The sequence below is a fragment of the Acomys minous genome, assembly GCF_964271855.1.
Source record: "Acomys minous genome assembly, chromosome: 3".
Classification (NCBI taxonomy): domain Eukaryota; kingdom Metazoa; phylum Chordata; class Mammalia; order Rodentia; family Muridae; genus Acomys; species Acomys minous.
This window is the reverse complement of record NC_140485.1, coordinates 85,392,194-85,404,495: the sequence shown is the minus strand read 5'-3', so window position 1 is coordinate 85,404,495 and position 12,302 is coordinate 85,392,194. Positions and strand designations below refer to the sequence as shown.

Below are 12,302 nucleotides of genomic sequence, written 5' to 3'. Positions count from 1 at the left end.
AATGCTGCAAACATTTAAAAAATGCATCTATCAACTTAAATGGTCTTATCAAAGTCCCTATCATATACTGAAAAAAAATGAATTTCCATTATAGGGTTATACAGAATATCTTTCCTCTTAGGTTTATACAAGATCAACTTTACAACTTCTATACACAATAATTGTTCTATGAGCAATAGGAAATTTATAAACAATTGTTTTCCTTTCTTTTCTTTTTCTTTTTCTTTTTTTTTTAAACATTATTAAAACTTTAGTGCCATTTGGGAAACAATGTGGAAGAGGGATGGAAGTGGAAATGGGAAAAAAACATAAACTCTAAAGAATGGGGAGTTGTGCTGCAAAAAGATGAGTGCTGTACATAACACAGCTGCTGCAACTATGAACTCACTGAACATGTGGTTCTCTGTGTAAGCCCTGCATGAGACTGGGTCTGTCAGCATTTCATCATGCACAAGGAAGGGGCCTACGAGGTCCTGTCTCTTCCTGTGTGATTACTGGTAGTTAGTAGCTTTCGGGTCAGGAGGTTATAATTTTCTTCAGTGAAGTTACCAATAACCTATCACACACTTATGCAAACAACTCAGACTTATTGGGCAGAAGTGTTTCAGAGAAAGATGTGGGGGAGAAAGGGAGGGAAAGATGGTTAAAAATATCTAAAATTTATTCTACACTTGCATGAATCTGTCAGTGAAATTTCATTCATTCATTCATTCATTTATTTATTTATTTATTTATTTATTTATTTATTTTCTCAAGATGGTTTCTCTATGTAGCTTGGACTTACTTTGTAGACCAGACGGGCTTTGAACTCACAGCGATCCACCTGCCTCTGCCTCCGACTACCACACCTGGCGCGAAATTTTAAAATTTAAAGAATACCCTCTAACTAGATAGGACTCATAGTGGAGGGATGGGAACACCAGCCCACCCATAAAAACTTCGACCCCAAATTTACCCTGCCTACAAGATGTGCAGGGATAAAGACAGAGCAGACACTGAAGGAAAGTCCAACTACAGCCTCGTACCACCCCATGGGAGAGAGTCAACCCCTGACACTATTAACAATATTCTGCTATGTTTGCAGACAGAAGCCTAGCATAGCTGTCCTCTGAGAGGCTCCACTGAGCAGTGGATTGAAATGGGATGTAAAGAAAATTAAGGAAAAAAAAAAAAGAACAAAGAAAAAATACTGTCAATTACTTCAAGCATCTTCGATTATTGCATGTGGAAGTCAGACAACTCTCAGGATTGGGCCTCTTCTGACACCTTGTGGCATATGGGGATCAAACTCAAGTTGTCAGGCCTATGAGGAAGTGGCTCTACTCAGTGAACAACCTTACCAGCCCAAAATAACTTATTAAAATATGTATTATAAAAACTATAAATTTACCTATTATAGAATGATTTGAAAATGTTATTATGTTGAAGTGGGAGACAATCTTTATAGTAAAGAATAAAATTAAATCTTAATAAATTCAAAATACAGGATTTATAAAATAAAATCAGACATTTATTGGGGGGATGTCAGCATCAGAAAATGACAGAAAGTGCTTTTTGGTATGTTTTTTCCAGCTAATTAAGTCGCTCTCCATCTCTCAAAATTAGTAATATCAAAGTGGAAAAACCATCAATACTTTACTTACTCCATCAGCAAGGTGTTTATATAGTCATTTCCATCCATATGGCCAAACTGAAAATCTCTGTAAGACACAAGCAACAACAAAGAGAAAGAAGAGAAAGAGCACAATATTGGATTAAGAGAAAAAAGGTACACACCACAAACTAGAACTTGTAAGCACATAAACTTCCAACACTGAACATGGAACCCCTGACATTTACACCAGAGTGTTTTCTACTCAGTTTTGATAAGCAAATACACAACCAACAAACTGGACATTTCACCTCACTATACATGTTTAAAAGACAGGCAATGAAATGTGCTGCAAGTAAAATACATTTAAAGAAAGTGAGCCAGGTGTGGTGGCACATGCCTTTAATCCTAGCACTCAGGGAGGCAGAGGCAGGTGGATCTCTGTGAGTTCAAGGCAAGCCTGGTCTACAAGGAGAGTTGCACATAGCGAGGACCATTACACAGAGAAACCTTGTCTCAAAAAACCAAAAAAGAAAATTAAAAAAAAGTGGATTTACTGTGGAATAGGATCACTCAGAAGAGGTCAGCTACCATGTACCATGAGAATTGCACAATGAACTTTTAGTAGATTTTATACAAAGAAAATAATGAATCCTCGAGGTTTCTCTTGCTGTTTTGGTAGCAGCAACAAACATAAAAAAATGAAATACAGCAAAAATTCTTATTCCTAAGTAACTTTTTACATTTCATTAGTATTTTGAGTTTTTTTTTACAATCACTTTCCTGGCATGTGAGTGTTCATTTAAATTGTTTCAAATTTGCAAATTTATGTGAATATTTTTCTACCATAAAACATGTGTCAAACACTCTCAGGAAGTAGGAATGGGATGAATTATAAATGACTGGGTGCAGCAGCTTCTCCAACTTTTAAGATGTGGCATAGATATATCCTCATGCTGACTGGAAGCTCCAGGTCAATTAATTCTTGATTTACCTTTCAAAGTATGAGATATGATCTCTCTTATCTGAAATGCTGGGGCTCAGAAGTGTTTGACATTTCTGAGTTTTCATGGTTTGGATTTACGTACAATGAGCTCCCTAGGGCAGGGACCCAAATGTTCAGTACAGAACTCATGCAGAGTCTTTGGTTGGTGCTTCAGTCTCCAGGCTGGCGCTGTCAGTTGGCTCTGTTGGTCTTCTTGGGGTGCTCCTGTCACCTCCAGGTCCTTTTCCCCTTCCCCCTTTTCCACAAGAATTCCTGTACATTGCCTTGTGTTTGGCTGCGACTGTTTCTAACTGCTACTGGGTGGAGCCTCTCAGAAGACAACTATGCTAGGCTCCTGCCTGCAAGCAAATCTTTAGATAAGAATATCTTTAATAGTGTCAGGGCTGGCTCTCTCCCATGGGTGGGTCTTAGGTTGAGCCAAGCACTGGTTGGACATTCCTTCAATCTCTGCTCTAACTTTATCCCTGCACATCTCTCCCTACACAGACGTAGCTGATGGGCAGCTCAGGCTTTCTGTGGGTCCACTAGTAAGAGGAGTGGGGGCTCTCTCTGACATGGACTCTGTTGGCTGTTGTTTGATCATTTCCCCCTGGTGGGACAACCTTAGCAGGCCACAGGGGAAGAAGACACACTTAGTCCTGATGTGATTTGATGAGCTGGGATAGAAGGGAAGGAGTTTCCCCTTTTTTGAGGAAGAGGGGATGGGGGAGGGAGGAGGGAGAGGGAGCGTGGGCCTGTGAGGAGAGGAGGGATGGGGCTATGACAGGATATAAAGTGAATTAAAAAAAATACAGAACTCATTTTTCCCTCCTCATATACACCTTATACACATACCATGAAGGAAGTATCACAATTCTTTAACATGACTTTGTGTTCTGACCACTATCATGGGAAGGCAGGTGTGGAATTTTCCACTTAGTGCTGTGTCAGAGCCCATGCATTTAGACCTTAGAGCATCTAAGATGCCAGCCTTAAATTTTTGAGATTAGGGATCTTAACTACTTTTAATTTACTTCACTGATAAACCGAATTAAACAGTGACAAACTTTCAAACAAAGTCAACTTTTCAGAAAACATGCACATACCTATGGAAGTGGTCTCTGAAATCTCTAGCAACTTCTTGAACAATTGACTTTAATCTGTAGAAGAATAAATACATAAATATGTCACCTCTTCAATTAAAAGGTTTAACTATCCCATTACAACATCTGTTGCAAGACACTCTATGTAGACTACACAAAGCTGGCATGGCATTTGAAGCTTAAATCTGTTTCAAAGCAACTATACTTGGTATGCTCAAGTGATGTGTTTTTCTCATCAATGACTGCAATAGCCACAAGCTTTCCTGAAATTAAGAATAGTATCTTTCATTTCCTTGAATTGAGAAAGACATAACTCACATAACCCATACTTGTCAAATATTACTTCTGATACCAGACTATGTTTCTAGATTCCAATCATCATTTACGCATTGGTGGTTCAGTGGTAGAATTCTCACTTGCCAATCATTATTTACACATTACATAAAATTAAGCCAACATATTTGCAGCCCAGACCAGTAAATTAGTCAACTTCAAATGATACATTTCTTCTACCTCTAGGAGGTAAATACTAATAATTTTATTTTAATTTCTCTAAAATTATTTTATGCAAACCAACAACGTAATGAAATATTTTGTCAAAAGCTACACCATAAAGACGACATTGCCAGATGTGGTGGTACATGCCTTTATCCCAGCACTCAGGAAGGCAGAGGCAAATGGATCAATGTTAGAGGCCAGCCTGGTCTACAATGTGAATCCAGGATAGCTAAGGCTACACAGGGAAACACTGTTTTGAAAAAGCAGCAGCAGCAGCAGCAGCAGCAGCAGCAGCAGCAGCAGCAGCAACAACAACAACAACAACAACAACAACAAAAGACATTGATTTAAAAACATTTACTAAAAATTGCTAATAAGCCCTAGTAGTTTAGAACACTAAGGAAATTATTTTTGCATAGCCATTTCCTCTGTTACAATTTCACCAGTGATAGCATATAGAATCAAATTGAGTGACACTACTTTTGAAGTATAAGTAAAACAGTAAGTTATATGCCTACTGACAATGTTCAGGAGGGTAGAACAATGTAATAACAGTAGTGTTCGGGGTGCTGACGTGGGTTATGTTCTCAGCACTGTACCAAGCAGGGAGAATAAAAGTGAGATACCACTCTCTAATACTTATGTAACTGAACATAAGCAAACTCCCATTTATTTTAGGAAAGCAAGTTTTTCTGACTTATGAGGAAAAATTAAATGAATTTATATACATAAACATACTTGAGTATAGTTTCACTCGAGGTAGAAACACAAATGTAGGAATAAGTTAAAAACCAAACCAAACCAACCAAACCAAAATCCCCCCCCCAAAATCTCAAAACCAAAAAATTAGCATCATTTACATTATTTTCATGCTTTTCCTAATCTCACCCTGCATAATACATCTCTAATACATCTACATAATCTTGATTCACTGTTAGCTTTTTGTTGAAAACATCATCTATAAGAATTATTTCATTTCTTGAAATATTTCATGTACTATTCAGTGCTTAATTTTTCATTTTGTTTTTTTCTTATTCTTCTTTCCCCCCAAGACAGGGTTTCCCTGTGTAATAGAGTCCTGGCTGTCCTGGCCTCTCTCTGTAGATCAGGCTGGCTCGAACTCACAAATATCCATCTACCTCTCTGCCTTCTGAATGCTGGCATTACAGACGTGTGCTACAGCACCTGGCTTCAGTGCTTAATTTGAATTGTGTCTAATTTTCAAATGTTTCTTCCCTATCGCTGTATTTCCATTTCATGATCATGAAACTGTGAGAGGGAACACATGTGGTAACAACATATAGATGTCCCACCTTTAGTGGGGTCTAAGCCTATACAATACTCTCCTAATAAAGTAAGCTTCTTATAATTTTTAAACTTTCTATGTGTGGCTAACTCTTATATTTCTATTTATTTTTCTTTCTTTGTCATTTTCTATCATATGACCTTAAGAAATGAACAGTATGACTGATTCCCACTCACAAGTAACAGCAGACCTTAGGAGACAGTGAGAAGGCTTCACTTTAACTTGTAGCTTCATGGTTTTTGTTTGTTTGGGTTTGGTTTTGGTTTTTTATTCCCTTATTCTTGAATCATTCAGGCCCTTGTCTTCCTCATCACCATCAGGTGTTAGTAAACCTCTTTGGCTACACTGATCCTCATATGAAAGTATATATCCGTGGTACTCTAAGTCTCAACTCTTAGAAAGCAGAACTAGCAAACATAAGTGTACTTTAATTAGGAAATGCAGCTTTAAAAGAACCAGTAAATAAGCACTCAAAGAAAAATTCTGTAATGAAGCGGAATGGCCATATGCTTGTTACCTGTGTCACCAAGTTCATACAAAAGGAAGCCATCCATAGTAAGGTAGTTCTGAAATCTCTCTCTGCTGATCCATGTGGACAGATCGCCATCTTCATAACTCTTGAAACAAAGCAAAGGAAATACATCAGCGTACAAGGCAGCTGTAATGTCTCAATCAGCAAAGTGATAACGTATCTAAAACAGTATTATAATTATAAAACCTTAAGCTGGTTCTTAGGTAGTTTATAGTTGCCTGAATTAAGGGCCTCTTAGCAGGTTTAGAATAAGAGATCTGAAGGCTGAGTCTAGATGCTGCTAGACATTTTAACTTGGGAGAAAAAAGAAAACACTCTTCTTTAAAAATACATAAAATAGTAACAATGGTCAAGTATACATTGAACACTTCTAGTAGCATTTTCTTAACCTAAAAGAAGGTAGGTACAGACAAATATATGGGTTCTTTCCTTTCTCCTCTTTTCATGTATGCAAGTTCTTCTCAAGTTCATTTGACTGGTGATGACTATAAACATTCAAAAACTATCTCCTGAATGAATGCACTTTGATGTTTCACTGTATAGATCACCTTATCTAATACTCTAATGATGTAGGACAGTCATGTATCTGCCACACTATCCCCTGTATAAATTAAAGGACAGAAATAACTATGCAACATTAGGTGGGTAACGCAGGACATCTAATGTATAGCACTAGTGATAATTATGTATCAAGTTAGTTCAATTGAACACAATGACAAAAATTAGAGATGTGTAGTTTTCTCTGCAGTTATCAAGACATAAAATATAAGAAAATATCAAAACATGTTCCTTTACTAAAGCAAGGAAAATAATTTTTTTCTTCAGTGGTCCAACAATCAAGTGGTTACCTAAAAAAATATAACCCCCATTTTTAAAAAGAAGGATAGTGAAACACAGTGAAAAAATTTCATTAGGATTTGCTTTGAATTACTTCAAAAGAAAAACAATAAAACTGAAACAACTACAGTAAGGTCCTGTTAACCATTTATGAGTATGAGGGTTTTATTATATCTTTCTTTTTATGATGTATGGATGATATAAAAATAAAATTTAAATAAAGTATTTTCTGACAGAGGGGGAGAAATACCTAAAGAAGGTAAAGAGTTTCATTCTGCTGAGGATATTTTATTTTATCGGTGTGTGATGAAAGCTAACTATCCTCCTAAAATTAAGTCTGAACATTTTAATGTATAGAAATTGAATACAGATTATTTCTTAAAGTGGCAAATAATTACACACACACACACACACACACACACACACACACACACACATCAATGGAAGCAACTAAGAATGAAGTACATTGTTGGAAATCTACTGAAGGATTAAAAGATGATTCTATCAAATGTGATACTTTGTAAGTGGCAGCACTTACACAATATTTTATAAATGCCTGCTTATAACAATGTTTTAATTATGAAAGGCCTTATGTGAGTTAAAGCTTTGGAACTTACCATCATAAACAAAGTAAATGTTGTCCTTGAAAACAAGCACAGCAGGAATCTCTTTCAGTGTCACATACTGCAGAAAAACATCAGAAGTTTGAAATTTTAACGCCAATAATTCAATTAGTACCTGTAATAGCATGATCTGGTGCTTTGTATTTGATTGCGAATTATTTTGTTCCAGAGATCTGCTTGCTTTCTCTTACAAGCACATTCTCCGGTACATCTTCCCTTACTGTGTAAATCTTGCTCTACCTAATTTAAAGGTGATTGGTTAAAAAAAACCGCTGAAGCCAGGTGTGGTGGCACACACATTTAATCCCAGCACTTGGGAGGCAGAGGCAGGCAGATCGGATCACTGTGAGTTCAAGGCCAGCCTAGTCTACAAAGTAAGTCCAGGACAGCTAAGACTACACAGAGAAATCTTGTCTTGAAAAACCAAACCAACCAACCAAACAAACAAAAACCAAACCAAACCAAAAAACCAAAAAACTAAAACCAAACAAATAAAGCAAACAAACCAAAAATCAAAAACCAAAACAAAATGCTGAAGCCTGGGCAGGGCAGAAGTGAGAGGTGGAGCTAAGGTTCATGGGGAGGAGATAGGAAAAGAAGCAAATGGCTTGGAGGAGCAGCTCTAATGATGGAGCAAAGCAGCCCAGGTGAGAAACACGTGCAAGTATTTATGATTTATGGATGGGAAGTAGCCCAGATAGGAATTATTAGAGCAATTGGCATAGGATATGGGACTGGGAGATGAAGGGTAGTTGAGAGGGGAAATATTTGCTCAGCCCCAGGTAAAATAAGGCTTATCTAAAATCTATCAGGTGTCTGTGTACTTATTGATTTGGTAGCAGGTTAGAGAATAATACCACCATAACAATTACAGGCTTTTAATAATAAACATTATTAACCATTTTTATTTTCTACATTAAGTACCTACAATTAATTTCAAAAGCATTGAAAAAAACTAGGAAATAACCCCTCACCCACACTACTGAAGACTAGAAAGAGTACAATCTTAAATTCAGCTAAATTTTATGTTTTCAGATACCTCCCTGGAAGCATGCTGCCTGACATAAGAAAAGACAAGGACCACTCTTAAGAGTTTCTATAAGACCATGGATAATATTTTGAGTAGGAAAAGATGGAGGAATTCTGGAGCACAGAGCAGTAGGACCAATGCTTTAACAGCCTACCTAAGGATATCACTCCCCAGTACTCATCAGCTTTGTGATACTCAGTTACTTCATCTAGATTCAACTGCCTCAGCCTAGAAACTTAAAGCCAATGATAACATCTACCTCCCAGGATAATTATGGATGACATTAGGCAACAAGTACTCTCCAAACTACTTTTTAAATACTATTGGCATTATAAACACTGATATTCTTTACACATTAGCAAGATGTAGATATCTTGTTTTTGAAAAATCACATTCAAATCAGCAAGAACTGCTTGTGAAGGATCTACTTCCTGATCAGCAATAAGTCAAAGATTGGTAATTCAGTGCAAATGGCTCACTGGGTTTTAACTATGTCACTAGCTAAGCAAATACTGCCAGAATACTTTGCAGGTAGCATTGAAAAAAAATGTGATGGTAAAGAAAATTAATTTAGATGTATTTAAAAAAATATTTTCATCACCACAAACTAGAAATGAAACCCCAAGTCTCTAAGAGCAATAACATCTGGGCTTCTTTTAAGACTCTGAAATTAGAGAAGACGCTATGTAAGTTGATACACGGCATTACAACATAAGAACTATTTCTAAAAAATAAGATTCATGAAATTGCTAACAGATACTCCTAATTTCTTTTACCATGTTTCCAATTACTCATAACAACTATGGTCTGATAATACTAAGTAGAAACTTCCACAGGAACCAGTCCATAAGTTAAACTGTGCACTGTTCTGAATAACAGGAAGCCCCACTGTACACTGCTTTCCTTCAAAGAGTACAGAGACAGCCAGTAAATTACTCAGGGCTGTGAGCAAGTAATCCTTAGTTTGTTTATCAATGGAACAAAGTGCAGAAGCTAGTGACATTGGAAATCCAGATACTAAAGAAAGGAAATCAAGTGCTTCCTTTAAGTGAAAAGCGAGAAGTACAAGATATTTTGAAAGAAAGGAAAAAAAACCATTCATATGATCTGGTACTAGGCAGTTTCAAGCATCTCTGGGAGGAGTTGAGGTAGGGGCTTAGGATGTCCTTAATATATAGGACAGACTGTTGTATCTATAATAAAAATTTTGAAAATATATTAAAATTCATTGGAGAAAAAAATTAACATAAACTATATCATCTATCTTTACAGAACTTCACTGCATATGCTATATAACCTTATATTTTCATAAATGTATACAACACATTTAATATCTAAAATATGTATGTTCAATATAATCTACTAAAATACATTTCTTTCAAATACTAAAATCATATAGTAAAGGCTTTTTCAACTTACCCAGATACTCTGTGAGCAAACTCAATTATATCATCTTTAGTCCGTGGTCCTCTATAATTATATGCCAAGTCTCCCTTTAATCTTAAAAATAAAAGATAAGAATTGGAAATTAATCGTCCTCATATTTACTCTCAATCCTCCTCTACTAAAGTATAAGCTTAAAATGCATAAAACACTAAATAAGAAGAAGCTTTAAGAGCAGCGCACTTGTGTAAAGCAGAGTGTGCAGAGTCCCCTGAGAACCAGCAACTTACAATGCACAGGAAAAGGCAATGTGCCACATACACATCAGAGATACATTTTAATCTGTAGTGTAGAGTTATAGTATGAACCTTCAGAAAAGTGAGTAATTTGTACATTTACAGTCAAGAGCTTAAATCAGAGTAATTTTAATTATTCTCCATCAAGCGGAAAATAAAAGGACTAGGGACTAGATTATTTTGGTGGTAGCAAAACCCCCAACATGCATCATGAATTAGGCATAAAAATAGTTTTCCTAAAACACAGATTATCTTCCAAAAGACATGTCAATGAATAAATTTATATTTAACCAACTGTACAGATACAAAAGAGCAATTAATAGGCAAAAACAGAGCTCTTAATAACAAAGAGAAAGGACCATTAACATACACTGTAATAGAATAACATTTTCAACAAAACAAAACTAAAAACAAAGGAAAAATGTCAATTAAAAAAACCCAGACTAATATAAAAAATTGGGGGTTTTAAAATATTGGGGTAAAGTTAGTTTACTTAAAATAAAAAAACTGAAAAAAAAATGGCTTAGCTGCTCACAGCACGAAAATAAGATTAATGTAAAAAACAGGAAAATTTAGCAAATCATTTTAAAACATTTTTTCCCAACTCACCACATTGTTTTCCAACTTAATTTCTCTAGTACACATAGATTAAAATGAATATTTATCATTTTTCTCTAATAAAGTTAGTGTCATTAATTATACAAGAATGAAATCTCTTAGATGTGATTTGCAGTGGCAAAGCAGAAACATACTGGGGCTCCTCAAGAGACCTTTCATAATTTATGATGTACACCTTAAGTGTAAGTGTAAGTGCATGTTACACAGTAAACATCCAGAACACATTTACTGAATTAGCTGTATACCACACACTTAAATATGAAGATGTATAGAGGTGAAGTTTCTCACCTTTGATCGTACTCTTGGCTTAAAAACAATGGCTGAACCCAAACCTTTGCCCTCCAAAGAAAGTACTAGAATAAGTAAAATATAAGCAGAGTGAACTATTAAAACCATACAGACAAACATATAACACTCAACTTACAGCTTAATTGTTGGATAACCTCAAACTCCAAACTCTGAAGCAATGCCTTGATAAGAAAAAGAATAAATATTTCTAAGTTCCTTTTAAACTGAGAAAACTAAGTAATATGAGCCTTTTATTCAGAAAAAAAGTATATCTATATAAACTTGATTGTTTTTAAGTATTAAATCTCACAGAGAAGAAAACCATGGCATTCATTATCTTATAATTATAGTCGTAGACTAAAATGTTTTGCAGTCTAGAAAGGAAATTTGCAAACATAATCCTTTAACAAGAACAAGGAATAGGAATGGTACCAGTGCAAGTGAGGCTGACATAATCCTTACTGTAAAGCCTGTATGTAGGCTGGAGAGTAAGCAGGGTTTTAGGGGCTCCACAATAGAAAGAAACATTTGAGGAAACTATACAATTTAACGTCTATATGAGAAATACTTTTAGCACTGATTCCTGGAAGAGTAGATATTTGTGTATGTGTAGATGTTTTAAGACATGCTAGATTAATTACTAATTAAAACTGGATAAAAAATTTGTCACTATTTGAAACAAAGAAAAATAAATCATACTAATTCAAAGTTCCAGTTCAAAAGTTCTATACACTGGGATTTGTTTGATTGTGTCTATTTGTTTCAGTCACAGTTATACAACTGAGAATAAGCTACTGTCAAATAATCTTATTTCTACATGACTGCTTTGAATAGCCCTCTTTCAAACCAAACCCAAATCATGTAACTACATACCAATATTCTACTTTATGGTTCTTCAACTTAAGTTCTGCAGTAGAAGTATTCAAAATGCCTTCAAAACTATTCTCATAACCTACTCTGAAATATTTTCAAATGATATGGCAGTGTGGGTGTCTGGATTCTAAACTAACAGTGAGTACTCAGGTAATCTTAACACAGGTAGACAGACCAAATATTGAGAAACACAATGTCCAAAATGCACAGGAGAGGTATCTATGAAATAGTCACAAGTTTATAGCTGTACAGACAACAAAGAATAACAAGGACAGGTGGCTTTAAAAAAAAATCAGTCCTTTATCAATTTAACTCTCATTTGCATCAAAATGTCTGTAT

At 35.6% G+C, this 12,302-nt stretch overlaps 1 pseudogene across 1 annotated transcript in view; it reads right to left on the bottom strand.

The window, feature by feature from the left end:
• The window catches only part of LOC311593275 (protein disulfide-isomerase TMX3-like), a 30,361-nt pseudogene that overhangs the window by 7,917 nt on the left and 10,142 nt on the right, over positions 1-12,302 (bottom strand). The window contains exons 5-12 of the transcript XR_014783606.1: positions 11,227-11,272; positions 9,925-10,005; positions 8,660-8,733; positions 7,470-7,661; positions 6,001-6,090; positions 3,885-3,942; positions 3,683-3,736; positions 1,644-1,700 (exon numbers count right to left, since the gene is read on the bottom strand). The product of XR_014783606.1 is annotated as a protein disulfide-isomerase TMX3-like (transcript). The remainder of the gene's footprint in view (positions 1-1,643; positions 1,701-3,682; positions 3,737-3,884; positions 3,943-6,000; positions 6,091-7,469; positions 7,662-8,659; positions 8,734-9,924; positions 10,006-11,226; positions 11,273-12,302) is intronic.